Source organism: Gymnoscopelus microlampas (genome assembly GCF_963454915.1).
Source record: "Gymnoscopelus microlampas genome assembly, chromosome: 18".
Classification (NCBI taxonomy): Eukaryota; Metazoa; Chordata; class Actinopteri; order Myctophiformes; family Myctophidae; genus Gymnoscopelus; species Gymnoscopelus microlampas.
The window spans coordinates 46,022,311-46,040,207 of record NC_139955.1 but is presented as its reverse complement, the minus strand read 5'-3'; the positions used below and the strand labels follow the sequence as shown (position 1 = coordinate 46,040,207).

The 17,897-nt window shown below is 41.8% G+C and overlaps 1 protein-coding gene across 2 annotated transcripts in view; it reads right to left on the bottom strand.

Moving 5' to 3' along the window:
* Positions 1-16,824, bottom strand: part of LOC311065286 (uncharacterized protein) — a 42,084-nt gene extending 25,260 nt beyond the window's left edge. For both annotated transcript variants that reach the window (XM_084085541.1, XM_084085540.1), the window contains exon 1: positions 16,740-16,824. The gene's annotated coding sequence lies outside the window, so the exon portion shown is untranslated. The remainder of the gene's footprint in view (positions 1-16,739) is intronic.
* Between the last annotated feature and the right edge of the window lie 1,073 nt (positions 16,825-17,897).

Below are 17,897 nucleotides of genomic sequence, written 5' to 3'. Positions count from 1 at the left end.
TGCAGTGGTTCTCAAATGTTTTCATGTCAAGGACCCCCAAATTGTCACTTATTAGCCCGCGGACCCCCATTTTAAAAGATATGCCAAAGGACCCCCCATAAGAGAAGATTTTTACTGCTCTAGCAGTGATTCTCAACCATTTTAATAAGTACCCCCAGTTTGACATGCGTCATTAGGCTACGGACCCCCATTTAATGGCATTTCTATCTCTGGGACCCCAATTCATATTGTAAAATCTATGTTAATGTAACTCTGAGAGTGTACAAATGTACACTCTTTTGTACACTCTCAGAGTTACAGACCCATATGGGTCCATTTGGTTTCTATCCATCATTTTAGCTGGGAACCCCCTGGAACTCCCTCAAGGACCCCTGGGGGTCCCCGGACCCCACTTTGAGAACCAATGATTTAGTGCATTGTTTCTCAAAGTGTCCCCAGCTAAATTTGTTGATATAGCTTCAGCAACTACACTTTTGCAACAAGCCAAAACAAAAACAACCTGCAACCACAAATATTTTTACAAGCAACTTGACAGAAAAACAAGCCCTAAGCTGCTTATAAAAAGCAGACTTGGCAACACTGCCAGAGACCTACAGACAATCCAAACAAACAGCCGCTGTGTTTTGACAGCATTTCTGAGTAGCCTGAAGTGTTGCCACGTCTGCTTATTATAAGCGACTTTACAGGCTTGTTAAAGTCGCTCGTAAATATTGGTAGTTCTAGGTAGTTTTTATGGTCTTGTTTCCAAAGTGTAGTTGCTTAGTTGGGCTTGCTTTTGTTTAACTCTATGGCTTAACCCACTGTATCATTTTTAGATTTGAAAAAACGCTTTATTTTACACTTTGGCTATTCAAAAATAGCAGATATAGGCCTACAAGAGCTTGTAGATCTGCAATTTTTGAAAAATCGTGAAAATGTGTGCAAATCTTTGAATATATATATTTTTTAAGCGAACATTTTTTAACTCAAATCTTTGCTCTGGAGGTCCCTGGAACACAATATTTTGTGTCCCTGGCCAAATACATATAATTTTGGGGGTCCTTGACATGAAAAAGATTGAGCACCACTGATATAGAAACATACGTTTTTCAGAAAACTGTTGAGATTTAGGAGACATGTAGAATCGGCTTCAGGTCTCAATGGGTTAACCAAGTTAACCCCTATTCTTCTGCGTACACATAATGTCATGTCCTATATGAGCGAATAGGGGAAGGGGATCAACGTCACGTGCTGCCTTTGTTCGACCCGGTGAAGCGTCAGCTGTCTCGGCGCCGCCGAGTCAAACAAAGGTGCTTATTGGTGAAAAAACCCGGATGTGTGTCTCACATAATACATCTCCTATGAGAATAGCCGATCTACAAGCTTACAACACCATCACAAAAACGCTCGTCATTCAAAAACTGACAAGCGTCTACTATATACAAACACAATTGGCCCATGTTCGGGGGGGGGGGGGGGGAGGTGAGTCAGTAGGACAGGGGTCTTCAACCTTTTCAGGCCAAGGACCCCTTAGCTGAGACAAAGATGAAGCAGGGACCCCCCTCTACATATCGTATAAAATTGTGTTTCAGATTAAACTTTTTTTCTGTTTACTTGGTCTGCTCTTTTTTCCCTCTACACCTATACCTCTTTGCCAAAAAGAGCCGATCTACAAGCTCGCAGCGCGAGGCGTTGTGAGCTTGTAGATCTGCTATGTTTGACTAAAGTTCTCCTCAGAAAAGGGATGCTAGGGTTCAAGTGGTTAAGGTACAAAAAAAAATCATATCACTCAAGGATTTGGCGGACCCCCCCTGTAGTAACTCTGAGGACCCCCTAGGGGTCCCGGACCCCCCTGTTGAAGACCCCTGTTGCAGTAGGATATAACAGCAGTGACAACACACATACATAAATGCATGTGGGGAGGGATCAAATGGTCATATTGGGGGGGAGGGTACAAAGCAAAAACAAAACTCTCTAAGCTATACGGCTGTACAACAACCTTTATTGTCTCCACTATGAGTAAGCATTTATGTGCCAGGAAGTGGCTGTAAAGTAACTCATTTCCTCCAGTACTGTATGTATGCTTGAGTACAGAGTTTCTTTTTTGAGTTACGGCAAGTAAAAAGGAAGGTTCAGTTTTGTTCGTCTACTCTACATCCATTTCCTGTTGCTTTCCTAAGCAAAGGAGGTCACGTACTGTATGCACACACACACACACACACACACACACACACACACACACACAAACGCACACGCACACACAAGTTTGTATTACTATACTTGTGAGGACATCAACGCTTAAGGACAGCCATTTTATGAATGTCATTTAAACATATATATATATTTTGCCATTTTTAAACGTAAGCCTAAAGCCGAAAAACAGCAGATCTACAAGCCCACAACGCGTCGCGCTGCGACGCGCTGTGAGCTTATAGATCGGCTATTTTTCGGTGCATGACACTGGCGTGCAACTAAGTATAAATCATGTTTAACTCTAAATCCAATCCCTAAACCTAACCTCTAAATGTCTAATCCTAACCTGTTTTTCTAATTGTTAACGTATCTCTAGAAATGTTTTTTTAACTATAAAACAACCATTTGTCTTGTGAGGACCAGGAAACGGTCCTCACAATGTATTTTTCTTCAAATTCTACTATACTTGGTCCTCGCAAGTATAGTAATACAAACACACACGCACACGCACGCACGCACGCACGCACGCACACACACACACACACACACACACACACACACACACACACACACACACACACACACACACACACACACACACACACACACACACACACACACACACACACACACACACACACACACACACACACACACACACACAGTGTAAGTGTATACATAAGAGTGCTGCTAAACTCTTGTGTCAGTGTGCTAGTTTATCTGCTCCCCAGCGGGTTTCTGCTGCAAACCGCTGGTGAGAAGAGAAACATTATCTACTGTACTCTACACTCACTCAACTGGAAGTTTACCTCAGCTCCAGTGGTGGGAAAAAGTACACGAATGTTTTACTTGAGTTAAAGTATCGATACTCTGCAATGTAGAAGTACTCTGTTACAAGTGAAAGTCCGGAATTCAAAACGTACTTGAGTAAAAGTACAAACGTATTGGTATCAAAATGTACTTAAAGTACCAAAAGTAAAAGCACTAAAATGTTTGAAAATAGCCAATCTACAAGCTCGCGACGCGTTGTGAGCTTGTAGATCTGCTATTTTCAAATAGCCTATAGGTATAAAATAGGGCTGAAGTGGTTAATGTATGTTTTACAATGCAATCATTTATATCTGAAAAGTAACTAGTAACTAAAGTTTTCAAACAATTGTAGTGGAGTAAAAGTACAATATTTGCCTCTGAGATGTAGTGGAGTAGAAGTAAACGTATTGGAAATTGGAAATACTCCAGTAAAGTATAAATACCTCAAACATTTACTTAAGTAAATGTACTTAGTTACTTTCCACCACTGCTCAGCAACAGCAGCTCGACTACAACGCTGTCTCAACGCGGTGTCCCTCAAGGCTCTGTACCGTAGCAGTGTCTTTTATGTTTTCTGTTATTGTGGGGAAAGCTTTCGCTGACAATGGCCGAACGACAAGCTCACAAGCTCATAATGCGGCGCATTGTGTCGCCTTGTGAGCTTGTCGATCTGTGAGTGCACGTGTGTGCATGTGTGTGTGCGTGCGTGCACACGTGCATATGCCGAGGCTGTGTATCCAATACCTCCCGTCTGAAAACACAGACTACATTATGCACTATGCATGCACTGCACTCACATACACTCACATACACACACACACACACACACACACACACACACAGGACTGGTTCCTTATGTCACACAAAAGTAGCCAAACTAGACGATTTACAAGCTCAGTTGTGAGCTTGTCGATCTGCTATTTTCAGCGAAAGCTACTCCCCACCATACATACATATGGTTAAAGTGCCGCAAATAAACACAACTATAAACACAACTACAGTTCAGTCACATAACTCACAAATACATTGAACCATCATAGACCCAATAGATTATGGAATGAGAATACAAGTGTGGATGTCATATTTTATCTTGGTGTTCAGGCTCTGCTACATTATAATAATCACAGCATAGACAGCAGCTTCTGAGCTGGGAAGCATGATTTAAGCAGCATGTAGCATGTAGCAGTAGCACCAGCAAACCACCAAACAACGAGCAAGAAACAAGCAAACGCTGCATGACAACAACAACCATAACACACAAGCGGAAGGAAGTTAACGCAGACTTTAGGTTAGCTTAAATAACCCGCCCCATTGGACAGCTGATTGCCACGTCAGTGCATGACGTATGGGGTCTTGCATCATGACGCTGTATCATACGGTCACATATTAATGAGCATGCATGTAACCTCTCGAGTGCATTCAGCCTGAACTAACTCGCAGGCTGACGTATCATCTGTGGACGACATGGTTTGGAGTCACTTTCAGCGTGATTTTATGAATGATATAAACCAGGGGTCTTCAACCTTTTCAGGCCAAGGACCCCTTAGCTGAGAGAGGGATGAAGCAGGGACCCCCCCCTCTACATATTGTATAAAATTGTGTTTCAGATTAAACTTTTTTGTTTACTTGGTCTGCTCTTTTTCCCCTCTACACCTATACCTCTTTGCTAAAAAATAGCCGATCTACAAGCTCACAACGCCTCGCAGCGCGAGGCTTTGTGAGCTTGTAGATCTGCTATTTTTGGCTAAAGTTCTCCTCAGAAAAGGGATGCTAGGGTTCGAGTGGTTATGGTAAAAAAAAAAATCATATCACACAAAGATTTGGCGGCCCCCCTGTAGTAACTCAGAGGGCCCCCTAGGGGTCCCGGACCCCCTGTTGATATAACCCCTGATATAAACATTGACAGCCATACAAAATCCATCAGAAGGATATGGGATGCGGTCGGACTCACTCACCCCGAACGTTTTGGGACGATGATGAACAGCTGAGGCTAGTAGCACTGGCATTACCTCAGGTGCAACTCTCTATCCCGCCTCCTTAATGAATTAATGAATAACCAGTGTCAGACTGTTGTGAATCTATAGTTGACCGAACCTTGTGCTTCCTCTACGAGCGTCCCTCTAACTCAGGGTGCTGAGTGGTGTTCCAGTTGAGTCGCGCAGAACAAGATGACAACCAGGCCAAGTATCACACGGCAAGTTATGAAGTTTGTTATACACACATAGAGGCTATATACAGTATATATACTGGACACATGCACGTGACCGGAAGATATTATTATGAGGCATGGAACAGAACAGAATGACTATAGGAATAGAACATGCATCTGGTATCTACCAGCACAGAGGTCAGTCTATCTGATAAAGATTGTTGATTATGTCATGCTATCAAAGCAGTGGTGTTAAAGTAAGTAAGTACATTTACTGAAGTACTGCACTTACAGTACAATTGTGAGGTACGTATTTTTTTACTTTACTGCAGTATTTCTAATTGTCAGTACTTTTACTTCTACAAGCTCGATCTACAGTACAAGCTCACAATGCGTCGCAAGCTTGTAGATCTGCTATTTTTGAAAAATCGTGAAAATTATTTTTAAATATTTTTTTCCGATTTCTTTTCAGGATTTAGATTTTTTTAGACGCGGTCTCAGGTCTTATTGGGTTAAGTAAAACATGTGAGTACTTTTTCCACCACTGGTATCACTGTATCAGTATGTGCTCAACGCAGAAAGAGAGTGATTCAACATGTATGTACTGGGTCAAGCAGATAATCATAACACAGATTATCCATAATATCCTATTCATGTGTCTTTAAGACCGGGAACGCATCCGTGTTATTTTAGATTTTAACCACTTTAACCATTATTTTATACTTTGGCTATTCATAAGTAGCAGATCTACAAGCTCATGCTTGTAGATCTGCTAATTTTAAAAAATCTTGAAAATGTTTGCAAATCTTTGGATATGTATTTTTTAAAGCGAACATTTGTAACTTAAATCTTTGCTTCTGTGGGGGTCCCTGGAACAACATAATTTGAGATGGGGGTCCGCGGCCAAATACATATTATTGTGGGAATCCTTGACATGAAATAGTTTGAGAACCACAGATTATAGCAAAAAAAAAAAACGGTTAGGATTTAGAAGACATTTGTAGAATTCCCAGAAGTAAAGATTTGAGTTACAAATGTTATAAAAAAAATATATAAATATATTCAAAGATTTACATAGCACTCTGATATTTTTGAATAGTCCAAAGAAATCTTAAAATGTCTCTCTCTCTCTCTCTCCCGCCCTCCTCTGTGTGTGCTCTGACTCACAGCTGGAGTGTGTGTGTGTGTGTGTGTGTGTGTGTGTGTGTGTGTGTGTGTGTGTGTGTGTGTGTGTGTGTGTGTGTGTGTGTGTGTGTGTGTGTGTGTGTGTGTGTGTGTGTGTGTGAAATGAAACCTGTAGCCTAATAACTAGTAACTAAAACTGTCCAAATAATTGTACCGCAGTAAAACAGTACAATACGTGCCTCTGGTGCTAGTGGAGTAACTATAAAGTATCACAAAATGTAAGTACTCAAGTAACAGTACAGTAAATGTAAGTACAGTACTTGTGTAAATGTACTTGCAATTACTTTCCGATAGGACTGGATATGGATATAACGCACAGAGAGAGAGACACACACACACACACACACACACACACACACACACACACACACACACACACACACACACACACACACACACACACACACACACACACACACACACACACACACACACACAGGAGGTGACTCAGCAATATCATGACCTCTACACAACCCTTCCCCACCACCTCCCTCTGACATCACTGGGAGTGGGCGGGGTCTATGAAGATGATGAAGAAAGAAATGATGCACAGTTGCACACTCTCTCTGAGTGTGTGTGTGTGTGTGTGTGTGTGTGTGTGTGTGTGTGTGTGTGTGTGTGTGTGTGTGTGTGTGTGTGAGAGAGAGGTGCAAAAGGAGCACAGAAGAAGTGAGAATATAACTAAAGCAAGACAGAATCACAGACAGACAGACAGACAGACAGACAGACAGACAGACAGACAGTGAGACAGGGATACAGTGTGAGATGCGTGGTTGCATTCTACAGGCACTCAGCACTGCCCCCGGTGTCTGATAACAGTAAGGTCATCCGATCTGCTTTTCAACCCCCCAGGGTATTGATTGAGCCCCCACCCCGCTGCTCATGACCTGGACAAACCCCTTCGCTCATCAAATACACACACACGCACACACACACACACACACACACACACACACACACACACACACACACACACACACACACACACACACACACACACACACACACACACACACACACACACACACACACACACACACGCACACGCACACCTTAGGGAAAGCAGAGCCTAGCGGTGGTGCTGGGGTGGTGGTTGTGAGCAAACAAAGCACATGTGGCAGCGCTGACAGCAAGAGGAAGTGCAATGAATCATGTGAGCTTAAGTAGACAGTTTGGTCAGCTGCTTCACACGTCACATACAACGACATCGCCCACATAGTGCGTGTAAACCAGGCGCCCAGAACCCAGAGGGAGCAGTGAAGCCATAGCCTGGTAAACCCTCCCTCCGGAAATCTCATTTCAATTCGATTTCAGAAAGGAGTCTGGTCTGAAACGCCTTTCTGCAATAATCGCTGTGGGCTGGAGTTGGGCGGGAGTAATACCGTTGACTGACAACCCCTTCAACCAATGATCGTTTTTCCCCTTCAGCCAATGAGCAGTTCAATTTGACGAGCTCCAGACTATGTGACGCAACGGGACTTTTGGGACGGCCATGCCGAAAATAGGTTGCCTTATTGGGATACATGCGTGTCACTCCCCGCCCCTGCCGGTTCTCTAAATTTATATTTTTAAATAGGCTCTGTCATGATTAATTGACCACATATATGAAGTTAAACAACTAAATTCTATCCAAACGATATCTTATAAGTAAATTCCGTGCCTCAAAAAAGAAGTTTGAAAGCGTTATAAAACTGAAAGTAAGAAGTGAAGGCACTCCCCGAGCACTCGCACAAACAACAATGGCTGCCGTTCGTCTTTTTTCGGCGGCTCTCAGGCTGCACTCGGGTTCATTCGGGCTCACTCGAACTCGCCACCTGATTGGCCAACTGTCGCTGTCAATCACAGAACAATGAGCGACGACGCTGATAGGCTCGTCGGCTCGGCGAGCAGAGCGATTATTGGAGAAAGGCGTTTCAGACCAGACTCCTTTCTGAAATCGAATTGAAATGAGATTTCCGGAGGGAGGGTTTACCAGGCTAGTGAAGCCAAGGGGCCAGCCTGACATATTTACAATGTCAGGCAGTTCATATGAATGGCCTGTTTGGCGCTGTTTTACGTGTTTTACCCCTGCGGGTGTCAGAAAGCATTTATTTTAACGCAAGCGGATGGGTTTTTGACAAACTTTAGACTAGATTTTCTTACCTTAATACAAATTGTCATAAATTCTATATACTCCTTTCAATCATCATGATATGCGTTTTGCTAAATTATGGTCCCATTTATTTTAAAATTGACGATAAAGTAGGCTATTCTCTAGGAGGGGCGGGATGATTTGATTGACAAGCTACCCAACCAATAGCATTCTTTGGGGATTGTTTTCCGGTTCCTGTTACCGACGTGCTTTTGGGCATATAATCCCAAGAGATGGCGGATTTCAAATTCCTGAACAATCGGCTTCATTTTCGGAGTGTGTGCTGAGTGAGCAACTCCATACAAGTGGATGGGCAGGGATTTCCGATGCCCTCTCTATTATTTTTAACTCTATGGTGTAAACCTCTCGAGTGTATCTGCCTGGACTAGCTCGCAAGCTACTTATCATTCGTGTTGCACAGTTTTTTGAAAAAAATCCCCCAAAAAAATGTTCAAGAATAAAAAAAAATAGCAGATCTACAAGCTCATAGCGCGGCACCGAGTGCCGCGCTATGAGCTTGTAGATCTGCTATTTTTGAATAGCCAAAGAAATCTAAAGTGACACAGATGCGTTCCAGGTCTCAATTCAAATCAAATCAAATTAACACGTACACATCAAAACAACCAAATAAAATGTGATTAAAACTTTAATCTGTGACTAATTAATGGATTAAAGTCTGTTGTTCGTCTGCCATCTTGGATTTGCCTAGGGAATAAACAGCAATAACGTTCCTCTCTGGGGCCTAATTATCAGCGTTACTTTTGCGTTCCCTTTTGAGACGATATAGACAGACCTGTGTTAAAGTACAGCGCCTGCAGCCAAACAAAACGTTTTGGTTTTCATGAAGCCATCTAATATATGCTGCCATTTCTTTTTACATTTAAACCACCTCAGCCGCAAAAAATGTATCCCTGTTTCATTAAAAACTGTTAAAAGTTAAACCAGGTTTACTGTGAAGACCAAAAACCAAGAATAAAAGGATCGCTTAAAACTAAACTTGAAGTAGAGGTTTAAAGTTTTGTGCAACTGGATTCATGTAATATAAACCTTGATTTGACCCATTAAGACCTGAGCCTGCTGGTATCATGAACTCAGGACATTTAACCAGTTTAACCATAACTTTCTCTTTAACCTTCTTGTCTTGCTGACTACTTCCATGATAGGAAGCACAAAACGTTAGACAATGCCATCATTCACTTAAACCCTATGTGCTTCATTGACTGGAGTCCCCCAGGGGTCTATGCTAGGTCCTCTAGTACAGTGGTTCTCAACCTGTGTACATGATGACAAATATGATTATTTTGGGGGGTCCCCAGTTCAAATATGATTATTTTGGGGGGTCCCCAGTTCAAATGTGTTTATTTTGGGGGGTCCCCAGTTCAAATGTGTTTATTTTGGGGGGTCCCCAGTTCAAATGTGCTTATTTTGGGGGGTCCCCAGTTCAAATGTGATTATTTTGGGGGGTCCCCAGTTCCAATGTGATTATTTTGGGGGGTCTCGGCCTGAAAAGGTTGAGAACCACTGCTCTAGTATTTCCCTCCACATCAACTCTCTTCACCGAAAATGTAAGATCTACAAGCTTAGATAGGCTTGTAGATTTGGTGTACAAGGGGCAGGGTATAGGGGGAAAAGGGCAGCCCAAGAACACAGAGCCGATCCCGGTGAACTAAGTATTAGTTTCTGAAGTACAGAGGGTTTCTGTGGTTAAACGCTGCAATCATCACTTTTTGTTCAGTGAATAAAGGGTTATTTTACCCGGTCTGTATGGTAGAGCATGTTTAAGCAATAAGCCATGAGAGGCTGTGCTTTACCATTTTGATTTGATTGGTTTACATTTGATTTGAGAACAGCTCAAAGGTCAATACATGCTCCTTCAGCGCGTACATCTGTGACGACCCTAACCCTCATCGACCCGGACCGCCTATAGGCTCCAAAGTAGCCTATAACAGCGCGTCACAGGTTCGAGTCCCGATCCTGACTTGGCCTGGCCTTTGCTGCATGTCACCCTCCATCTCTGTCAGCCTACTGTCCTGTGAATAAAGGCATAAAAGCCAAAAGCCAAAAAAATAAACATAAACAAAAACCTTGTCAGACGAACTATCTGGCTTTAACATTACAGTGAGTTAATCAAAACCATCACCACCAGCCTGAGCCTGAACATGAGACTGATTTGCACACATTTTTCGATTTTTCAAAAATAGCAGATCTACAAGCTCATAGCGCGGCACTCGGTGCCGCGCTATGAGCTTGTATGAATAGCCCAAAGTGTAAAATAATGCTTTTTAGCTCAAATCTAAAAATGACACAGTTCCAGGTCTTAATGGGTTAATATCCCATGGTACTAGCTATCAGCTAATGCTACACCGACGAGCACTGTAAAAATGTGCTGTGCTCTCTTTCTCTCTCTCTCTCTCTCCCTCTCTCCCTCTCTCTCTCTCCCTCTCTCTCTCTCTCTCTCTCTCTCTCTTTGGTAGCACAAAACGTTCCCGTCTACCAAAACAAACAGTGAAAACGCAAAAGTACATGGAGAGGGAGAACACCACCACACTGCTCCAGTGGCTGATAAACTGCGGGTGTGTGTAAAGCATGTATTTATATGGGTTTGTAACGTAAACACGTTGGAAAGTCACATACTGTGCCTTTAAAGTAAAGCACATATGACTCAGTATATGATGAACGTGGCATCATGGTTGCATGCAGAGAAACACACTGTCTGTCCTGAGACCACAATGTGAAACCTCTCTAACCGGATTATATGGATGACAATGAGAGAGAGAGAGAGAGAGAGACACACACACACACACACACACACACACACACACACACACACACACACACACACACACACAGAGAGACAGAGAGAGAGAGAGACAGAGAGAGAGAGAGACAGAGAGAGACAGAGAGAGACAGAGAGAGAGGTAGCGAGAGAGCGAGAGAGAGAGAGAGAGAGAGAGAGAGAGAGAGAGAGAGAGAGAGAGACACAGAGAGAGACAGAGAGAGGTAGCGAGAGATAGAGAGAGAGAGAGGTAGTGAGAGATAGAGAGAGAGAGAGGTAGGGAGGGAGGAGAGAGAGAGAGTGAGTACAGGAGCATAGAATGCACAAACTAGTAAATCTCCAATGCCACCTTCCTTGCGACCTTCATCACTATCATCATCAACGCAGTCATTACATTTAACAGACCTTTCTCAAGCTGCAGTATGTGGTTAGTTATTATGCAGCAAAACACCATTAATGCATGGACTGTGTTTTCGCTATGCTTGCTTTTATCATTGTAAACTTAAAGGGATAGTTCACCCTATCGATTACTCACCCCATGAAGACTTGAATTCATGGATACTTTGTTGTTTTTGTCTCATTCCTAAGACAATAATTTGATGACCGGCAGTGGTTCTGGTAGGAGACACAAAGAGTCTCCTTTGTGTCTCCTACCGGAACCGCTGCCTACCGGTCCACTGGTCAACACATTATTAGAAATGATTGGCTTAGGAATGAGACAAAAACTAAAACATATCCATGAATTCAAGTCTCCATGGGGTGACTATAATCCATAGAAAAAAGTATTTTTGGGGGTGAACTATCCCTTTAACCTTGTGCATTGAAGGTATGCTATTCTTGTACAATCACTGTTTTTATCACTTAGTATGGATACATTATTTCTCTTATTATGGACTACAGTGAGTCATTTTCTATTCACAGACTCCCGTCTGCCTCATTGATGTATTTTTCTGATTCATACTTTTGACATTTTGTTTGTAACGTCAATGTATTCAGATAGGATACTGCATTGTGTTATAAACCGTCAATGTATTCAGATAGGATACTGCAGGGGTCTTCAACAGGGGATCCGGGACCCCTAGGGGGTCCTTAGAGCTACTACAGGGGGTCCGCCAAATCTTTGTGTGATAGGATTATTTTTTTTTACATTAACCACTTTGCCGAAAATAGCAGATCTACAAGCTCTCAACGCCTCGCGCTGCGAGGCGTTGAGAGCTTGTAGATCTGCTATTTTTGGCAAAGAGGTATAGGTGTAGAGGGGAAAAAAGAGCAGACAGAGTAAACAAAAAAAGTTTAATCTGAAACACAATTTCATACAATAAAGAGTAGGGGGTCCCTGCTTCATCTCTCTCTCAGCTAGGGGGTCCTTGGCCTGAAAACGTTGAAGACCCCTGGGATACTGCATTGTGTTATAAACTGTCAATGTATTCAGATAGGATACTGCATTGTGTTATAAACTGTCAATATATTCAGATAGGATACTGCATTGTGTTATAAACTGTCAATATATTCAGATAGGATACTGCATTGTGTTATAAACTGTCAATATATTCAGATAGGATACTGCATTGTGTTATAAACTGTCATTCCTGACACTGGCCTGGTGCAGAACAGGCCACTTAACCTAATTAAGGAGAGCCAACTGCCATTGGCTAATTGAGAGCAACCGCCCTGGCAGTGCCAGCCAATAGCCTCTGTCATTCATGACTCTGAGGAAGATGAAGTCAGTCTTGTATTGGTATACTATGAGGAAGATGAAGTCAGTCTTGTATAGGTATACTATGAGGAAGATGAAGTCAGTCTTGTATTGGTATACTATGAGGAAGATGAAGTCAGTCTTGTATTGGTATACTATGAGGAAGATGAAGTCAGTCTTGCATTGGTATACTATGAGGAAGATGAAGTCAGTCTTGTATTGGTACACTATGGCACCACTTTTCAACCTATCTTCATATAATAGGTCCTCACTAATGCTCATGATAAAATGATACCATTTTTTTCTACTTGGTCTGTGTCATAGGAGGGCTGTGGACAGTCCAGAAACCCGTCTACCAGTGACATCATCATTAGGCAGGATTTTTTTTCCCCAAGATTTTTATTAAGGCGAGAACAATGGGATCTATTATTGCATTGCAACTTTCCGATAAAGAAAAACATCACATGGATGCAACTGGGACGTATCATCAGTGTTGTAGCCTGGGGTCATAGGGTGTTTTGGGTCTCGCAACATACTACATACACCCTCGCCCAGGTGACCCAGCCAGGGTTGATCAAGCCCCGACTTACGTCCCAGTAGCACCCACGGTCAGTCCTATAGGGCAAGACAGGGCAGTCCGCTTCTCCGGAAGTACTCTGCCGGGACTCAGGGAGGCTCTGGCACGTGGAGGGACTAGGCTCTGTGGGTTGTCTCCTGGCCGGGCTCCTCCTTCGTCTCACCAGGTCCAAGACCTGAGCGCTGCGCCAGATCAGGTGCACCGCCCCGATCCAAACATTTCCTTCTGGCGTGATGGTTCCTTGGGCCGATACCACTAGATTGGGCCGTCTAATGGTATTAGCTCCACTTGCGGTACGCTGGAATGGCCCTCCTAAAGGCCTCACCGCGGGTTTGTTGGGCTTCTTCCTCACGGAAGACACAGCATGGGGCGCTAACCCATACTGCTCCCGGGATGCCGTCTACATTCCGGCTGTCAACAGTCTCTCCTGTGGTCACCAAACTATTCCTGGTTGTCACGTAGTCTATAAATTCCTATGAGCCACTATAAATAGAATAACTGATAAAGAAAAACATCACATGGATGCAAGTGGGACGTATCATCAGTGTTGTAGCCTGGGGTCATAGTGTGTTTCGGGTCTCGCAACATAGGAATATGAAAAAAAATCCAGGAATACAAAGCCTGCAGTTTCTATTAGCTTGGATTCCCCATCGATGATGTCACTGGTAGACAGGTTTCTGAACTGTCTACAGCCCTCCTCTGAGACACAGACTGATTAGAAAAAAATTGTACCATTTTATCATGAGCATTAATGAGGACCTATTATATGAAGATATGTTGAAAAGTGGTGAAGTCGTCCTTTAATGCTCACAACGTGATCGGCAATTTTCTGCGAGAGCTTTCCCCTCAATGACAGAAAACAGAAAATACAGCAGCATAGAGCCTTGAGGTTCTTTCAGTGGTAAATAAAGAGATGCTCCATGAACCCATTTAGACCTGAGAGGCCCATTCTAAAAACGTCTTCTAAATCCTGACCGAAGTTTTCAGAAAAACTCAAAATATTTATTCAAAAATTACAAAAAATGTATGTTGCTATATACTGTACATGGCAACAACGACCCCAAAAGGGGTTTCCGTCTTGAAAGGTATAGTTACAGTTACAAATACGGGTTCTCGCCCAAAATGGGTTCATGCATGGCTTGGAAATCTCATGTTCTCTAGATGATGAAGGCAGCCCCATGAATGAGACCTGATTATAGATGATTGGTTATTAAAAGCTGTGTGTAACTTTCTCAGTGGTGGACAGTAACTTGAAAAGTATATTTACTTGAGTAATAGGCTTACTATACTTACTATTACTTTCCTTTTTCATGACTTTCACTCCCCTACATTTCAAATACTTTTAACACTATACTATTCTAGGAATGGAGGGGACTCCTGGGACCCAAAACGTACACAAATATATTATGAATTAATTAACCACTTAAACCCCATTTCAAATATTGTCAAAATATAATTTTAACTTTCTTTACTAAAATAAAAAAATCACACCTGTGTGAAGGTAGCGGCGCTCAGTAAGTGTTTATAATGTGTTTATAGCCACGTGTCACGTGAAGCTTGACCAATCACTTTGTTGACGTGTCTGACCAATCAGAACGTTGACGCAAAAGCCAGGTATAGAGGGCTACCGGCTAGCGCCGCTAAAAACTACGGATGCACAAAAATAGGGGGCAAAAACTTCACTGGGCCAAAGCACAAGGTTAAGGAAAGACATTTTATGTTCTAAATTCCAACAGGACTACATCAATGCATTAAGGTATTACAAAATAAAGAATGTGTAGCCTACTTCATCATTTATACTTTTGAATACTTCTACTTTGTCCACCACTGCACACAGAGTATTTCTACTTTGTCCCCCACTGCACACAGAGTATTTATACTTTATCCACCACTGCAGAGTATTTATACTTCTATCCACCACTGCTGAGAGTATTCATACTTTATCCACCACTGCACACAGAGTATTTATACTTCTATCCACCACTGCAGAGAGTATTTATACTTTATCCACCACTGCACACAGAGTATTTATACTTTATCCACCACTGCACACAGAGGACACAGTCAGTCAGCAGCTCAACAACCCTTATAAATAAATTAATCCCAGATAGCCTCCCTTTATAACCTTTATAAAACTACACAGAGCCTTTATAACCTTTATAAAACTACACAGAGCCTTTATAACCTTTATAAAACTACACAGAGCCTTTATAACCTTTATAGAACTACAAAGAGCCTTTATAACCTTTATAAAACTACACAGAGCCTTTATAACCTTTATAAAACTACACAGAGCCTTTATAACCTTTATAAAACTACACAGAGCCTTTATAACCTTTAAAAAACTACACAGAGCCTTTCTAACCTTTAAAAAACTACACAGAGCCTTTATAACCTTTATAGAACTACAAAGAGCCTTTATAACCTTTATAAAACTACACAGAGCCTTTATAACCTTTATAAAACTACACAGAGCCTTTATAACCTTTAAAAAACTACACAGAGCCTTTATAACCTTTATAAAACTACACAGAGCCTTTATAACCTTTATAAAACAATACAGAGCCTTTATAACCTTTATAAAACTACACAGAGCCTTTCTAACCTTTAAAAAACTACACAGAGCCTTTATAACCTTTATAAAACTACACAGAGCCTTATAACCTTTATAAAACTACACAGAGCCTTTATAACCTTTATAAAACTACACAGAGCCTTTATAACCTTTATAAAACAGAGCCTTTATAACCTTTATAAAACAATACAGAGCCTTTATAACCTTTATAAAACCCATTACTATAGTATATAACAGGTATACACATCATCTTCATCTTGGCTTATTTATTGGCATTTTATTATAGTCTCCCAAAAACTGCATGTCGATACATTTAATAACCGGTTTATCGTCATCAAACGACGCGGACACATTGTCGCAAAGACAGACAGACACGTCAATAAGCATCACTTAGAACATAATTATAACATAACATAATTATAACATAATAATAACATAACATAATAACATGATAATAGCCGGAGAGTCAAGCGACGCTGTGTTGTTTAACATAGAGATCATATGAAGCTTATTACTGAGAGATAGAGGTGGTGATACTCACCCTGCAGTATGAGTTTAGTCCCGTGTGTGTGTGTGTGTGTGTGTGTGTGTGTGTGTGTGTGTGTGTGTGTGTGTGTGTGTGTGTGTGTGTGTGTGTGTGTGTGTGTGTGTGTGTGTGTGTAGCCTACCGATGTGTTCTAATCCTCCAGTTGTTCCACCATCCTTCTTTCTGCTGCTGATGCGACCGTTTTCATCTGCACACTAGAGAGAGAGAGAGAGAGGGAGAGAGAGAGAGAGAGAGAGAGAGAGAGAGAGACTCACACTGCTGTCTGCACACACGCACACACTGCAGAGAGAGAGACACTGCTGCTTCTGCCCTCACACACTGTGTATAGAGAGACTCACGCTGCTGCTGCACTGTGCGCGCGCGCACGCACACACGAGAGAGAGAGAGAGCGAGCGAGCGAGCGAGAGAGAGAGAGAGAGGGGGGATAATAACTTTTGTAGTTTTATGAAAACCTATATGAATGTTGCAGCATTGGATATTCAAATGTATCATTTGTCATGTACACTGAAAAATATAATATATATACATATATATATGTGTATATATATAGTTAATGCATTTTAAAAACAAATATTTACTTCTTTCTAGCTGATAAATAATGAATTGTTATTTAATTCCATTTAACATAATATATAGATGTAGTATGGATAGGTCTCCCCCTAGTGGTCATGTTATTAAATTAGATCATATGTTCAGGAGGTATGTGTGAGCTCAGTGTTCTGCTTTCATTTACCATCTGTTAGCTTTACACTTACCCCCATGGACACACACACACACACACACACACACACACACACACACACACACAATATGGGCGTTCCACCTGTGTGGAGAGAACATTGCTTTCTTTTAACCCATTGAGACCTTAAGCCGATTCTACATGTCTCCTAAATCTCAACAGTTTTCTGAAAAACGTATGTTTCTATATCAGTGGTGCTCAATCTTTTTCATGTCAAGGACCCCCAAAATGATATGTATTTGGCAGTGGACCCCCATCAAAATATTTTGTTCCAGGGACCCCCCAGAAGCAAAGATTTGAGTTAAAAATGTTTGCTTTAAAAATATATATGTATTCAAAGATTTGCAAACATTTTCATGATTTTTCAAAAATAGCAGATCTACAAGCTCGTAGCGCGGCACTCGGTGCCGCGCTATGAGCTTGTATATCTGCTATTTTTTAATAGCCCAAAGTGTAAAATAATGCTTTTTAGCTCAAATCTAAAAAATGACACAGTTCCAGGTCTTAATTAAAGACCAGTTTAAATGTAGAATTAGGCAT